We start from the raw sequence: 15,806 nt of genomic DNA, 5'->3' as shown, positions 1-15,806 counted from the left end.
GAAAATAATACCTAAGATCCTTTCTTCAGGATGAAATAATCACACATTTATATTTCAACTGGTATTTGTTGTTATTGAAATAATTAAATGATAATTCTACCCAAGCATTCAACTTAATTGAACTGTAATTAGTCTTGTTTAGCACTACCATGCAATTCACCATAATTACTTTGCCCCAAGAGTTTCCCTCTTCTCATTCAAACTGCTTATAAATAATTAAAAGAATGGTGACTCATAAGTGGAGAACTGCTGAAGGATTCGTTGAAGGGAGAGTTTCCAAAATGAGGATCTGATGACACAGTGATAATGACTCCCTAATGATACATGGCAGCAGCAAAATGCAGGTGGGTTACGTTCCCCAGGTGGGTAGCTTAGGTAGGCAATTTATTAGATTCATGAGTGCATTAATATGGGGAACTTAGGCAAAAATGGAGAACTTAAATATTAAGCCTGGCTTAATATTTAGAAGAGTAAGGTCTTCAAATTACATAGATAAATATGACTTTACTGTGTCCTGCTAATCTCATCTAGTCTTTTCCAATCGTTAAGAAAAACGGGGGGGGGACAGGATATTACTTCAGCCTTAAAAGGTATTAAACCATATTTTCTATTTGTGTATTTGTGAGAAATATTTTCCATGTCTTGCAGGGTAAGAACTAACTCATATCTACATTGACAGAAAAAATAGGTTACATAAAAACATGGCCACTGAAGCTAGAATCATAGAAATGTGGATAGTAGAGTACAACAAAGAGGGGAAAAATCACTATAGCAATGAAAAATATATTTTAGAAGACAATGTGAAATCACAGTTCTCAAACCTCTATTTTGAGGTTGTGTGAAATAAATTTATATATTATGCATTTCTACTAAGGGAGTATTTTTAAAGTGGGGATTTGTGAAGAAAGCTTATTACATATTTCTTCCTGTTTTATTCAAAAATAGAAAAACACTAGACTTGAGAGAGTTTTTTTAAAGCTGAATCTCTTGGAGAGAGGTGTATGTGTGTGTGTTTGTGTGTGTGTGTGTGTGTGTGTGTGTGTGTGAGAGAGAGAGAGAGAGAGAGACAAACTGAGAGACAAAGAGAGACAGAGTGGTGAAGATTTATTCCAAATGATTTTAGATACATGCAGAAGTAAAATTTAAACACTGAAAACATTATTTAATCATTTAATCATTCTTTTAATTTCATTTTACTACATAAAAAAGAATTTAACACTTTTAATTTTATTGGTATAAATTGTTATTTGAAATTCCATATGTGTGTAGAATATATTCTGAATAGTGTCTCCCTTCTATCCCTTCCTCATTTTAAAAGAATCCTATTATATTAAACTAAATAAAACATGTTTGCATACTAATTTATACAGTTTATAGAAACAGTTGTAACAGACCTGACTGATAATTTTAAAAGATGAAATTGAGCCACTAAAAAAGAACATGAAATTTTCTACTAAATGAGCAACAAGCACAATGTTAGATTCATATATTGCTATCAACTAATTACCCCTTAGTAATTCCTGAGATCTTACCCTGGATGCACACTTCTAGGAATCACAGCTCTTCAGTAAATTGCTAAAGAGAAACTTAGAAAATTTTTAAATCCTGAAAATTATTGTCTTCATTAATAAAGGCTAGTAAAAACAAAACTAACCCTATCCTTTGTGCAAATGAACTCCCCCAAATAGAGAGCGTTTGAATATAAGATAAATTATCATGCAACAGTAAAATTCTGATGGATTATCTTCTCTACTGTATATTGTCTTAACAAAATGAGATTTTAATGCCTAAATTGGGAAGAAGAAAAGAAATAAAAGAGGAAGAAACAGGAAATGAGGAAAAGTTTAAGGAAAAAGTCAAAGCAGGGAGGAAAAAAAAAGAACAAAATAAGGAGAAAAGAACATGCAAACAAAAATAAAGAGAAAAATGGCTTTTCTCTGGATTTTAAAGTTGTGACTTATTTCAAAGAAGGCAAGAGCTGTAAAAATGTGTACATTTGTGAATCTATGGGACTTTGCATGCTCCATATTCAGTAGGACTCATGGATTTGTATCAATTTAAAGAAAAAGAAATCAGATTCACTTATCTTTCCTTCCTTTCTTCCTTCCTGTCTTCCTTCCTGTCTTCCTTCATACCTTCCTCCCTCCATCTCTCCCTCTCTCTGCCCCTCCTCTCACTTCCTCTTCCCCATCTCTATCCCTCTCTCTTTGGTGGGGGCAGAATCCCCATTGTTAGCTGACCTGGAATTCACCATATAGATCAGACCAACCTGAAACAAGCAGAGTTCCAACTGCTCCTTTCAAGATGGGTAAGATTAAAAGTTGATGTCCAACATGCCAGACATTTATTTATTTATTTATTTATTTACAAAAGTATATTTCACAAAGGAGGAATGTGGTTCAATATAACATTTATATCTATTTCAAATATGAAACAGAAGAGACAACCTTGTGTTTATATATGTGACATTTAGCCTTAGATTATATACACGTTTGTGTGTGTGTATGAGAAATGTCATTAATTAACAAGTATAAGGAAATATTTTAAGGCCTCAAGTTTAACTGTATTGGCAAAGTGCTTCTAATTTTGTTTTACAGCAGTCACTGTGTGAGAAAGCATGCAATTTACACTTCTCAGTTTAACATGATTAAAAGGAAGCCAATGTGGATTACACTTCATGCAGGAGGCCAAAATGGAATTTTTACAATGGTGGCATCCCGAGAAGCAAAAGTGTTCAGAGAAAATTAATGCCTTCGTTAGCACTCATCTCATAAAAGACAAAGGAACTATACACTGTCAGTCATCCAAACAGACGGGATGGTAAAATCAAATCTAGTTTGTGAATTATCCCACTTAATGCTCTTGGGAAATTAAAGGGCTTAATTCATCTCATATGAAACTCTGTAATATTTCAGAAGTCGTTTTTGCAAATTTCCAGGTAAGAAAAAAAGAAAAAATTACTTTTGAATGTTCAAGGATAAGCAGCCATGATCATCTTTCAGGGCCATTAAGATTTCTTTCCCACAGTATTAAGTGAACTTCAAACTTTCTGTAATAATATTAGAGTATAGTACTATTACAAGAAAAGAAATGTGATGATAAATATATTCCTGGATAAGATTTTGACCCTATCATTTAATATCATGTAATATATTGCTTAAGTCAAACCACTCCTAACTACTTACATTCTAAATCTTGCTCCTACGCGGAATATTTCAAGTTTAATCTTTATTTCATTATTTTCTTCTATTCAGGGTTCTCTTTTATTTTCACATTTTCTATGATGTTGAGTGTGATATCTGGGGTCTTGTAAGTCACTTGCATTAAACTATATGCACAATCCATTCTGTTCATTTATTTACTTATCGATGCCTATGTCAAGCAGAAACAATGATACATCATTATCACATCTAACAGGGAAATGGACTAATTCACAAATTACACCTATAAGTGAAGGATCTTTTTAAAAATTAGTGAAGTAAAAACTTCTTCCTTCCCACCATCTGAGATTGACCATACTTGGTCCTGCTTATTTCATTTTCTTTACAGTGTAAAGCAATATATAAATCCCAGTGTTTGGAAGTTTCATCAATTTGAAACCAATCATTTATTTTGTATTTCTATTCATATGTTAAGAATATTTGGCAGTATTAACCATATATAGAAAGTTAGAAAAAGGCAGGTCATTGGTGACTCACACCTTTAATTCCAGCACTCAGGAGGAAGAGGCAGGCAAATCTCTGTGAGTTCAAGATCAGCCTGGTCTACAGAGAGAATTCTGGGACAACCTCCAAAGCAATACAGAGAAACCCTGACTTGAAAAACCAAAACAAAATAAAGTTAGAAAAAGATAATATGGACTATGGACTAAAGAGACAAAGGCATTATTAATATCTAATATAAGTATTATAGAACCACATTACAAATACACAGAATATGAATTAGAAACAGACACATATGTTATTTTCATATATCAATTTAATGTGGGTTACATACATGTATACACAAGCATTCATTCAGGTGGGAGTATATCCAATAAATATGAGGCTAGCCTTAAGTAGTAATTGAGTGTGAATATAGGAAGTACAATTATCCATTGTTTTGCATAAATAAAATTCCCCAATTTCTCCCTCTGACTTTCCCATAGATGCCCTCCATCTCCCTCTCAAATTCATGGCTTTTAATTCTTCAATTATTTATATATGTAAATAAATGTATTAATGCTGCCTACTGAGTCCATTTAGTGCTGCTTATGTGTAAAAATTTTTAGAGCTGACCAGTAGGAACTGAATTGGATAATCATTTAGGGAGCTCATGTCCAATCAGAAATAATTTTCCCTCTCATGGCAGTTTTTACTTGCCCTTAGCTCTTATCTACTGCTGGGGAACCTTGAAACTTCTAAAACACCCTTTTCCTGGTGGTTTTGCATCATATTAGAAACTTTACATTTTGGGATTATCCATTTAGGGATATTAGAGCAAGAGGATAGGAATGATTGAAGAAACAGAGGTTATTTGAAGACTACTGCTAAACAGTGTCTTCTGGATACAGCAGGCTGTTGTACATTTGGACTCCCAACAATGGGGGCTACCTAGACAAGACCTGAAAATATTCCATCTAGTCAATCCTCCATCTTGGAAGGGGTAAGACTGCCCACAGGCCACACTCCTAGTTGAGTGACTATGTGCAGTCAACAGCTGATGGGATTTAGAACATCAGATATTTTTGAGAGTGGTGGTGCCCCTGATAGGTCACCCATTACAGTAGCCAGACCTACACTCACATATATGTCAGCAACACTGACTGCCCTCAACAGGTTACAGAGGGTGGATGGGGAGTGAAGGAGGGAAGGAGAGACAGAGGGGGTAAAAAGAAAGCAGACTTAGAGTTTGGGACAGAGGGCAACCTAAACAAGTTGAAAGTGGAAAACATAGTAAAGTGGATCAGAATAAAATGTATTCATGCAGAACAAAAAACCCATTCTGAAAAACTCACTTAAAGGAAAGTTAGATATAAATGAAGCAATAATTAGGAGCTAAGCCACAAGAATATGAAGCCAGTGGATAATGTGTTCTTATTTATAACGAAATTTAACTTTATCATCAATTATACTTTTACTGAAGATGAATGAAGTTGCTTTATGGCCCACAGCAAGGAAAAAATTGAATTATTCAATGTCTATAAAAGGAGTAGAATGCATATTTGAGGGTTTTTTGAGCAAAACATTGCCATAATTGTGTTCTAGTTTGAATAATGTTGCTGTGTACCACTCTCTGTATATTTCTCAGTGGATAAATAAAAGAAAGTAGCTGATACATTATTAGTACATAAGGTTAATTGACAGATGGGTCGGTCAGAATAATGGCTTCCACAAAATATTCAAACTTTAATCAAAGAAATCTCTGAATTAAATTTTGTCATTTAGAACAATTAAGTTTATAGGAGTTAAGAGTGGCAACTACCCCTAACATACAGAATTATTCTGGATTGCATAGATTTTTAGTGGTAATTATAAGGCTCTTCAAAAGTAAAAGGCAGAAGAGAAGAATACCATTGGTCTGGCTAATTTATAATATGAACAGAAAGATTTTCACTATAATACTGTAAATACATTAATTAATTTTAAGCCAATATTCATCTTAGACATCCAAAATCCTGAAGTGTGTCAATTAACATGAAATTGTGTCACTTTAATTGACTATATAGAACCTTTTAAGGCAGCAATAGAAAATGAGTAGTGTAGACCTTACCTGATTGTATAGTCATAATATATTATTCCACTTAAGGAAAATAGTAGTAGAATACCAAATATTTCTGAAGTATGGAATTTCTACCACTTCTACAAAGACAGCCAGCATAACAAATAGTTGCACCAAATTTCAGGTTACTTTTAATTTAAATAAGAAACAATCTTGCTTTTCATGTCAATCCCAGCTGCCTCTCCCTCTCCTCCTCCTCTGACCCCCACCCCATGCCCCCTCACTCCCCCAGGGAGGGTGAGGCCCTCCATTGGGGGATCTCAAAAGTCTGTCATATCACTGTGGGCAGGGTCTAGGCCCTCCCACATGTGCTTAGGCTGAGAGAGCATCTCTCAACGTGGAATGGGCTCCCCAAATCCATTCTCATGCCAGGGATAGATACTGATTTACTACCTGAAACCCCATTGATTGCCAAGACATCCTCACTGACACCCACGTTCAGGGGGTCAGTTCCATACTTGCCTCTCAGCCATCAGTCTGGTGTCCATGAACCCCCTTGTTCAGGTCAGCTGATTCTGTGGCTTTTACCAGCCTCGTCTTGACCCGTTTGCTCATTTTTCCTCCCTCAATGAAACTCCAGAAGTTCAGTTCAGTGTTTATCTGTGGGTGTCTACCTCTGCTTCTATCAGCCACTGGATGAAGGTTCTAGGATGGCATATAAGGTAGTCTTCAAACTCATTATAAGGGCATTTAAGGTAGCCTCTCCACTATTACTTAGTTTGCCAGTTGGTGTCATCCTTGTAGATCTATGGAAATCTCACTAGTGCCAGATCTCTCCTCAAACCTATAATGACTCCCTCTATTATGGTATCTCTCATCCTGCTCTCCTCTATTTTTCCCTTGACTCAATCTTCCTTCTCTCCCATGTCCTTCTCTTCCCTCCTCTTTTCCCCCTGTCTTTCTGCAGGCTCCCTTTCCCCTTCCCCAGTGCGCCCAATCTGTCCAGGGTATCCTATCCCATTCCTCTTCTCCAGGGTACCATGCATGGCTCTGTTAAGGTACTCCCTGTTTCCCAGACACTGGCTGAGGGATTGTAGGCGGCTCCATGTCTAAAATTCATATATAAGTGAGTACATACCATGCTTGTCTTTTGTGACAGGATTAAATCACTCAGCATACTTTCTTCTATTGTCATCCATTTGCCTGAAAATTTCAAGATTCCATTGTATTTTTTCCACTGAGTAGTAGTGTATTGTGTAAATATACCACATTTTCTCTATCCATTCTTCAGCTGAGGGACTTCTAGGTTCCTTTCAGAGTCTATCTATTACAATTAATGCTGCTTTGAACAAATTTGAACAGATGTCCTTATTGTATGAATGTGAATCTTTTGGGTATATTCTTAAGTGTGGAGTTATGGGATCTTGTGGTTGATTGATTCCCATTTTTCTTAGGATCACCATACTGATTTCCAAAGTGGCTGTTTAAGTTTGCCCTCCCACCAGTAGTGGAGGAGTGTTCCCCTTTCTCCATATCTGCTCCATCATAAACTGTCATTGGTGATTTTGATTTTAACCATTCTGACAGGAGTGAGATGGTATCTCAGAGTTATTTTGCTTTGCATTTTCCTGATGGCTAAGTAAGTTGAGCGCTTTATTAAGTGTCTATCTGCCATTTTGAACTCCTATATTGAGAATTCTCTTTTTTTATTTAAATTAGAAACAATTTTGCTTCGCATGTCAATTCAAGCTCCCTCTCCCTCCCCCCAACCAGGTTCCCCAACCTCCACCTATTCTCCACTCCCATCCCCCATGAGGGTGAATCCCTCGATGGGGGATCACCAGAATCTGTCATTTCTTTCAGGGCAGGACCTAGGCCCTCCCCCAAGATTCTAGGCTGAGAGAGCATCCCTTCTCTGTTTAGTTCTGTACCCCATTGTTTAATTGGGTTATTTGGTGTTTTTGAGACTAGCTTCTTCAGTTCATTGTAAGTTATGGAGATCAGCCCTGTGTCACATGTGGGGTTGGTGAATATCTTTTCCCATTCTGTGGGCTGCCATTTTGTCTTGTTGAATGTGTACTTTATCTTACAGAAGGTTTTCAGTTTCAGGAGGTACCATTTACGGCTCTCAGTGTCTGTGCTACTGGTGTTATGTTCAGGAAGCTGTCTCCTGTGTCAACTCATCAAGGGTACTTCCCACTTTATCTTCTAAGAGGTTCAGTGACAATGTATTTGTGTTGAGGTCTTTGATCCACTTGAACTTAAGTTTTGTGTGTTGTGATAGATATGGATCTATCTGCAGTTTTCTATATGCCAGCAGTCAGTCATCCCAGCACCATTTGTTGAAGATGCTTTCTTTTTTCCATTCTATTGTTTTAGTTTCTTTATCAAAGATCAGTTATTCATAGGTGTGTGGGTTAATATCAGGGACTTCAATTTTATTCCATTGGTCTTCCTGTCTGTTTCTGTGCCAACACCAAGCTGTTTTCATTACTATAGCTCTATAGTAGAGCTTGAAGTTAGGGATGGTGATGCCTCCTGAATTTCCTTTATTTTACATGATTGCTTTGGCTATTCAGGATATTTTGTTTTTTCATATAAAGTTGAGAATTGTCCATTCAAAGTCTGTGAAGAATTGTTCTGGGATTTTGATAGGAATTGCATTGACTGTAGAGTGCTTTTGCTAAGATTGCCATTTTTACTATGTTGATCCAACCTAACCAAGAACATGGGAGATAATTCCATTTTCTGGTATCTTGTTTAACTTCTTTGTTTAGTGATTCAATGTTCCTGTCCTACAGGTCTTTCACCTGTTTGGTTAGAGTTACCCCATGATATTTTATATTGTTTGTGACTATTGTAAAGAGTGACGTTTCTCTCTACCTTTTAGTTAGGTTGGATAAAGGTTTGTCTATCTTGTTGACTTTCTCAAAGAAGTAACTCTTTGGTTCGTTTATTCTTTGTATTGCTTTCTTTGTTTCTACTTCATTGTTTTAAGTTCTCAATTTGTTTATCTCTTGGTTTCTACTCCTCCTGGGTGAGTTTGCTTCTTTTTGTTCTAGAGCTTTCAGTGGTCCTGTTACTTCTCTAGCATGACTATTCTCCAGTTTCTTCATGGTGGCACTTATTTCTCTGAACTTGCCTCTTAGAAAGGCTTTCAGAGTGCCTCATGGGTTTGTTTTGCCTTTATTTTCATTGAATTTTAGGAAGTCTTTGATATCTTTCCTCAATTCTTCCTTAATCCAGGAATGATGCAATTTTAAGTCATGGTGGTCTGAAAAGATACATGGGTTTATTCCAATTTTTTAAATATCTGTTGATATTTGCTTTATTGCCAAGTATGTGAACAGAGAGGGAGGAGTGATGAGCAAGGGGGGCAAGACCAGGCTGGTGAAATCCAGAGAAATAGCTGACCTAAACAAGGGGAAGATCTTGAACCCAAAGTGATGGCTGAGAGGCCAGTATGGGTCTGATCCAGACCCCTTGAATGTGGGTGTCAGGGTGTCAGTGCAGAGACCTAGGCAATCCATGGAGTTTTGGGTAGTAGATCAGTATTTATCCCTGGAACACAAATGGTTTTTGGGTGCCCTTCCCACAATGAGGGATGATCTCTCAATCTGGACACTTAAGAGAGGACCTGGGCCCTCTCTGGAATGAAATGACAGACACTCTAGATCCCCCATAGAGAGACTTACCTACCCTGGGGAATGGAGTGGTGATTGGGTGGGGGACAGGGGGTCAGGAATGGAGGGGAGAGAGAGGGAGCTGGGACCGACATGGGAAGCAAGCTTGTTTCTAATTTAAATATATAATAAAAAGTGCTTCAAAAAAAGAGAAAGAAGGAGAGTGTGTCTCCGGCGGGAACCGCCCGCCCATCCCCCATGCCCCTTGATCTTTGGGGCCGCTCCTGGCATCCAGAAGACCCGCCCACACAGGAAAGACATCAGCCCCTCCAAGACCCCAACCTCAGGGAGTCCAGCTTCAGGTGAGATTGGGTCTCCTGCGGGGACCGCCCGCCCATCACCCATCCCCTTGATCTTCGGGGCCGCATCCAGAAGACCTGCCCACACAGGAAAGACATCAGCCCTTCCAAGATCCCAACCCCAGTGAGACCAGCTTCAGGAAAGACATCAGCCCTACCAGGACCAAAACTCCATGTCAGCATCCCCAGCTTCAGCTGCAGGAAGGAAGGAGACCAGTGGAGACGGAAAGACCGCACCAGCACCCACTGAAAGAAGAGATGGGAAGAAGACAGAATAAGAGATCACTCAGCAATAGAAACACCAACATGACCCCACCAGAATCCAGGGATCCAACACCAGCAAGACCCGAAAAGCACTACAGAGACAAAGAAGAGGAGACAGACCTTAAAAATTATTTCATGAAGATGATGGAGACCCTCAAAGAAGAACCGAGGAAATCCATTAAAGAAATAGAAGAAAAAACAAACAAAAAATCCATGAAATGGGGGAAAATTTCAAGAAGTAAACAAATCTCTCAAAGAATCTAAAGAGCACCAAGAAAGAACAACCAAAAAAATTAAGGAAACAACTCAAACAGTTGAAGGATTGAAAGCTGAAATAGAAACGATAAAGAAAACACAGAATGAAGGGATGCTGGAAATAGAAAAGCTGGGTAAACGATCAGGAACTACAGATGCAAGTATCACCAATAGAATACAAGAGAGAGAAGAGAGAATCTCAGGTATTGAAGACTCATTAGAGGATACAGAGTCATCAACCAAAGAAAATCTCAAAACCAACAAATCCTTAACACAAAATATCCAGGAAATATGGGACACCGTGAAGAAGCCAAACCTGAGATTAATAGGTATAGAAGAAGGTGAAGAAATTCAACTTAAAGGTACAGAAAACATATTCAACAAAATCATAGAAGAAAACTTCCCTAACCTAAAGAAAGATATGCCTATGAAAGCACAAGAATCTTACAGAACACCAAATAGGCTCGACCAGAAAAAGAAGTCACCTCGCCATATAATAATCAAAACATCAAACCTACAGAGAAAAGAGAAAATATTAAGAGCAGCTAAAGAAAAAGGCCAAGTAACATGCAAAGGCAGACCTATCCGAATTACACCTGACTTCCCAATGGAAACGATGAAAGCCAGAAGATCCTGGACAGATGTCCTACAAACTCTAAGTGAATAAGGATGCCAGCCCAGACTACAATATCCAGCAAAGCTCTCAATTACTATAGATGGAGAAAACAAAATATTCCATGACAAAGCCAGATTTAAACAACACGTATCCATGAATCCAGCTCTACAGAAAATGCGAGAAGGAAAACCTACAGCCAAGGAAGATAACTACATTCACAAAGACACAGGCAATATATAATCACACTTTACAAAACACCAAAAGAAAAAGGGAGGAGAAACTACACAAAATAACTTCACTAACAATGAATCAAGCACAAACAAGAATCATCAATCAATGGTCATTAATATCCCTCAATGTCAATGGCCTCAACTTGCCTATAAAAAGGCACAGACTAGCAGAATAAATACGAAGACAGAACCCTTCCTTCTGCTGCATACAAGAAACACATCTCAACATCAAAGACAGATGTTATCTCAGAGTAAAGGGTTGGGAAAAGATCTTCCAATCAAACGGTCCCAGGAAAAAAGCGGGTGTAGCAACCCTAATATCTAACAAATTAGACTTCAAATTAAAATCAATCAAAAGAGATGAAGAAGAACATTTCATATTCATCAAAGGAAAAATACATCAAGACGAAGTCTCAATTTTAAATATCTACACCCCAAATACAAAGGCACCTACATTCGTGAAAGAAACATTACTAAAGCTCAAAATGCACATAAAATCTCACACACTAATAACAGGAGACTTCAACACTCCACTCTCACCGCTAGACAGGACCTCCAGACAGAAACTTAACAAAGAAACAAAAGAACTAATAAAAGTTATGACCCAACTGGGTTTAGCAGACATCTATAGAACATTCCACCCAAATACAAAGGGATATACCTTCTTCTCGGCACCACATGGAACCTTCTCTAAAATTGACCACATAACAGGAAACATAGCAAATCTCCACAGATACAAGAAAATTGGAATAACCCCCTGCATCTTATCAGACCACCATGCATTAACATTAGAATTCAACAATAACACAAATCGCAGAAACCCTACAAACTCATAGAGATTGAGCAATGCACAATTGCACCATCCCTGGGTAAAGGAACAAATAAAAAAAGATATTAAAGACTTCCTCGATTTCATTGAGAATGAAGACACAACATACACAAACTTATGGGACACTTTGAAAGCAGTGCTGAGAGGAAAGTTTATAGCACTAAGTGCCCACATGAAAAAACTGGAGAACAGTCATACTAGAGAATTAATAGCACAGCTGAATGTTCTAGAACAAAAAGAAGCAAACTCCCCCAGGAGGAGCAGATGCCAGGAAATAATCAAATTGAGGGCTGAAATCAATCAAGTAGAAACCAGAAAAACACTGAGAAGAATCAATGAAACAAAGAGTTGGTTCTTTGAGAAAATCAACAAAATAGATAAACCTCTGTCCAAACTAACCAAACGACAGAGGAAAAGCATATTAATTAACAAAATCAGGGATGAAAAAGGGGACATAACAACAGACTCAGGAAATCCAGAGAATCATCAGGGCATACTTTGAAAATCTGTACTCCACAAAATTTGAAAATTTAAAGGAAATGGACAATTTCCTGGATAGATATCACTTGCCAAAACTAAATCAAGAACAGATAAACAATCTAAACAGACCTATAACCCCTAATGAAATAGAAGCAGTCATCAAAAGTCTCCCAAATAAAAAAATCCCAGGCCCTGTCCCGCGCTACTGTCTCGCCAGCAAGAACGACGCAGCACACTTAGGATCCTTCTGCAGAACAGCTTTAATGCGTCTTGAGAGGGAGAGCATAAGCTTACAGAGCAGAGACCCGGGGAGCAAAAAGCCCAACCCTTATATAGCTCAGCAGTCCCCACCTCGGACTTGTCATCTCCTCACTGGCTCCTGCCAGCCCATATGACTCCACGGGAGAGGCAGAGAGTAAGGGATGGAAAAGTAGCAGGCACTTGCGCACCAAGGTTGTTTACTCCAACCTACAACGGGTGTCGGCGCCATCTTGTAACAGAGAATGTGAGGGCGGCTCCCCACAAGGCCCAGATGGCTTCATTGCAGAATTCTACCAGAAATTCAAAGAAGAGCTAACTCCAATACTCCTCAAATATTCCACACAATAGAAGCAGGAGGCTCACTGCCAAACTCTTTCTACGAGGCTACAATTACCTTGATACCCAAGCCACACAAAGACACAACTAAGAAAGAGAACTATAGACCAATTTCCCTCATGAACATTGATGCAAAAATACTCAATAAAATACTCGCAAACCAGACTGGAGAGATGGCTTGGTGGTTAAGAGCACTCACTGCTCTTCCAGAGGACCTGAGTTCTATTCCCAGTACCCACATGGCAGCTCACAACTGTTTCTAACTCCTGTTCCAAGGGATCCAACACAAACATTCATGTAGGCAAAACACCAGTGTACAGAAAATAAAAATAAATTATTAAAAAAAATACTCGCAAACCAGATTCAAGAACACATCAGAAAAATCATCCACCATGATCAAGTAGGCTTCATCCCAGGAATGCAGGGATGGTTCAACATTAGAAAATCTATCAATGTAATCCACCATATTAATAATCTGCGAAAGAAAAACCACATGATTATCTCACTAGATGCTGAAAAACCTTTGACAAAATCCAGCACCCCTTCATGATAAAGGTCCTAGAGAGATCAGGGATAACAGGAACGTACCTGAATATAATAAAAGCAATATACAGTAAACCAACAGCTAACATCAAACTAAATGGAGAGAAATTCAAAGCAATTCCTCTAAAATCAGGAACAAGACAAGGCTGTCCACTCTCTCCATATCTCTTCAATATTGTACTTGAAGTTCTAGCTACAGCAATAAGACAACAAAAGGAGATAAAGGGAATACAAATAGGAAAAGAAGAAGTCAAACTTTCACTATTTGCAGATGATATGATAGTTTACATAAGTGACCCAAAAAACTCCGCAAGTTTACTCCTAGAGCTGATAAACATGTTCAGCAATGTGGCAGGATATAAGGTAAACTCAAAAAGATCAGTGGCCCTATTATATACAGATAATGAAGTGACTGAGAAAGAAATCAGAGAAACATCACCCTTTACAATAGCCAAAAACAGCATCAAATACCTGGGGATAATGTTAACCAAGGAAATTAAAGACCTGTATATCAAGAACTTTGTGTCTTTAAAGAAAGAAATCAAAGAAGATACCAGAAATGGAAAGATCTCCCATGCTCTTGGATTGGTAGAATCAACATAAGAAAAATGGCAATCTTGCCAAAAGCAGTCTACTGATTCAATGCAATCCCTATCAAAATTCCATCACAATTCTTCAAGGACCTGGAAAGAACATTAATCAACTTTATATGGAAAAACAAAAGGCCCAGGATAGGTAAAACATCCCTGTACAATAAAGGAACTTCAGGAGGCATCACAATACCTGACTTCAAGCTCTATTATAGAGCTATGGTCCTGAAAACAGCTTGGTATTGGCACAAAAATAGGCAGGTAGACCAATGGAACCGAATCGAAAGCTCTAATTTTAACCCACACACCTATAAATACTTGATTTTTGACAAAGAAGCGAAAACTGTACAATGGAAAAAAGAAAGCATCTTCAACAAATGGTGCTGGCATAACTGGGTACTGGTATGCAGAAGATTGCAGATAAATCCATGTTTATCGCCTTGTACAAAACTTAAGTCCAAATGGATCAAAGATCTCAACATAAATCCAGCCACACTGAAACTTTTAGAAGTGAAAGTGGGAGATACTCTTCAACGAGTTGGTACAGGAGACCACTTCCTAAACATAATGCCAGTGGCACAGGCACTGAGATCGACAATTAACAAATGGGACCTTCTGAAACTAAAAAGCTTCTGTAAGGCAAAGGACACAGTCAAAAAGACAAAAAGGCAGGCCACAGAATGGGAAAAGATATTCACTAACCCTACATCTGACAGAGGGCTAATCTCCAAAATTTACAAAGAACTCAAGAAACAAGTCTCCAAAACACCAAAGGATCCACTTGAAAGGTGGGGTACAGAGCTAAATAGAGAATTCTCAGTAGAGGAGGCTAAAATGGCCAAGAGACACTTAAGAAAGTGCTCAACATCCTTAGCCATCAGGGAAATGCAAATCAAAACAACTCTGAGATACCATCTTACTCCTGTCAGAATGGCTAGAATCAAAAACACCAAAGACAATTTATGCTGGAGAGGATGTGGAGAGAGGGGAACACTCCTCCACTGCTGGTGGGAATGCTGACTCATAAAGCCTCTTTGGAAATCAGTATGGAGATTCCTCAGGAAAATGGGAATTAATCTACCACTAGACCCAGCAATTCCACTCTTAGGCATTTATCCAAATGAGGCAGGTTCATATAACAAGGGCATCTGCTCCACTATATTCATAGCAGCATTGTTTGTAATAGCCAGAAACTGGAAGCAACCTAGATGCCCCTCAACTGAAGAGTGGATAGAGAAAATGTGGTACATTTACACAATGGAGTATTACTCAGCAGAAAAAAACAATGAAATCTTGAAATTCGCAGGGAAATGGATAGCACTGGAAGAAACCATCCTGAGTGAGGTAACCCAGTCGCAAAAAGACAAACATGGTATGTACTCACTCATATATGGATTTTAGACATGGATCAGGATAGTGCCAGTCTGCACTTCCACTGATAGAGAGTCTGGGAAACAGGAAAGAACCTAAAATATATGCATATATGCATAGTACCCAAGAGAAGAGGATGGAGACAAGATCCCCTGAATGGATGGGGAACACGGCGAGGGGTGGGGGGGGAGTGGGACCTGGGAAGAAGAGAGGGGGTGAAGAGAAAGAGAATTGGTCATGGGGGAACAGGAAGTTGAGGGGGTGGGGGTAGAATAGGGGGAAGAGGGAATCATAGGATGGAATGCAGATCAGGCACCAGAGCGACCTCGAGTGATCTAAAGGGATAACA

This window comes from Mesocricetus auratus, unplaced genomic scaffold (assembly GCF_017639785.1).
Source record: "Mesocricetus auratus isolate SY011 unplaced genomic scaffold, BCM_Maur_2.0 Super-Scaffold_100006, whole genome shotgun sequence".
Lineage (NCBI taxonomy): Eukaryota > Metazoa > Chordata > Mammalia > Rodentia > Cricetidae > Mesocricetus > Mesocricetus auratus.
This window is presented reverse-complemented; position numbering follows the sequence as displayed.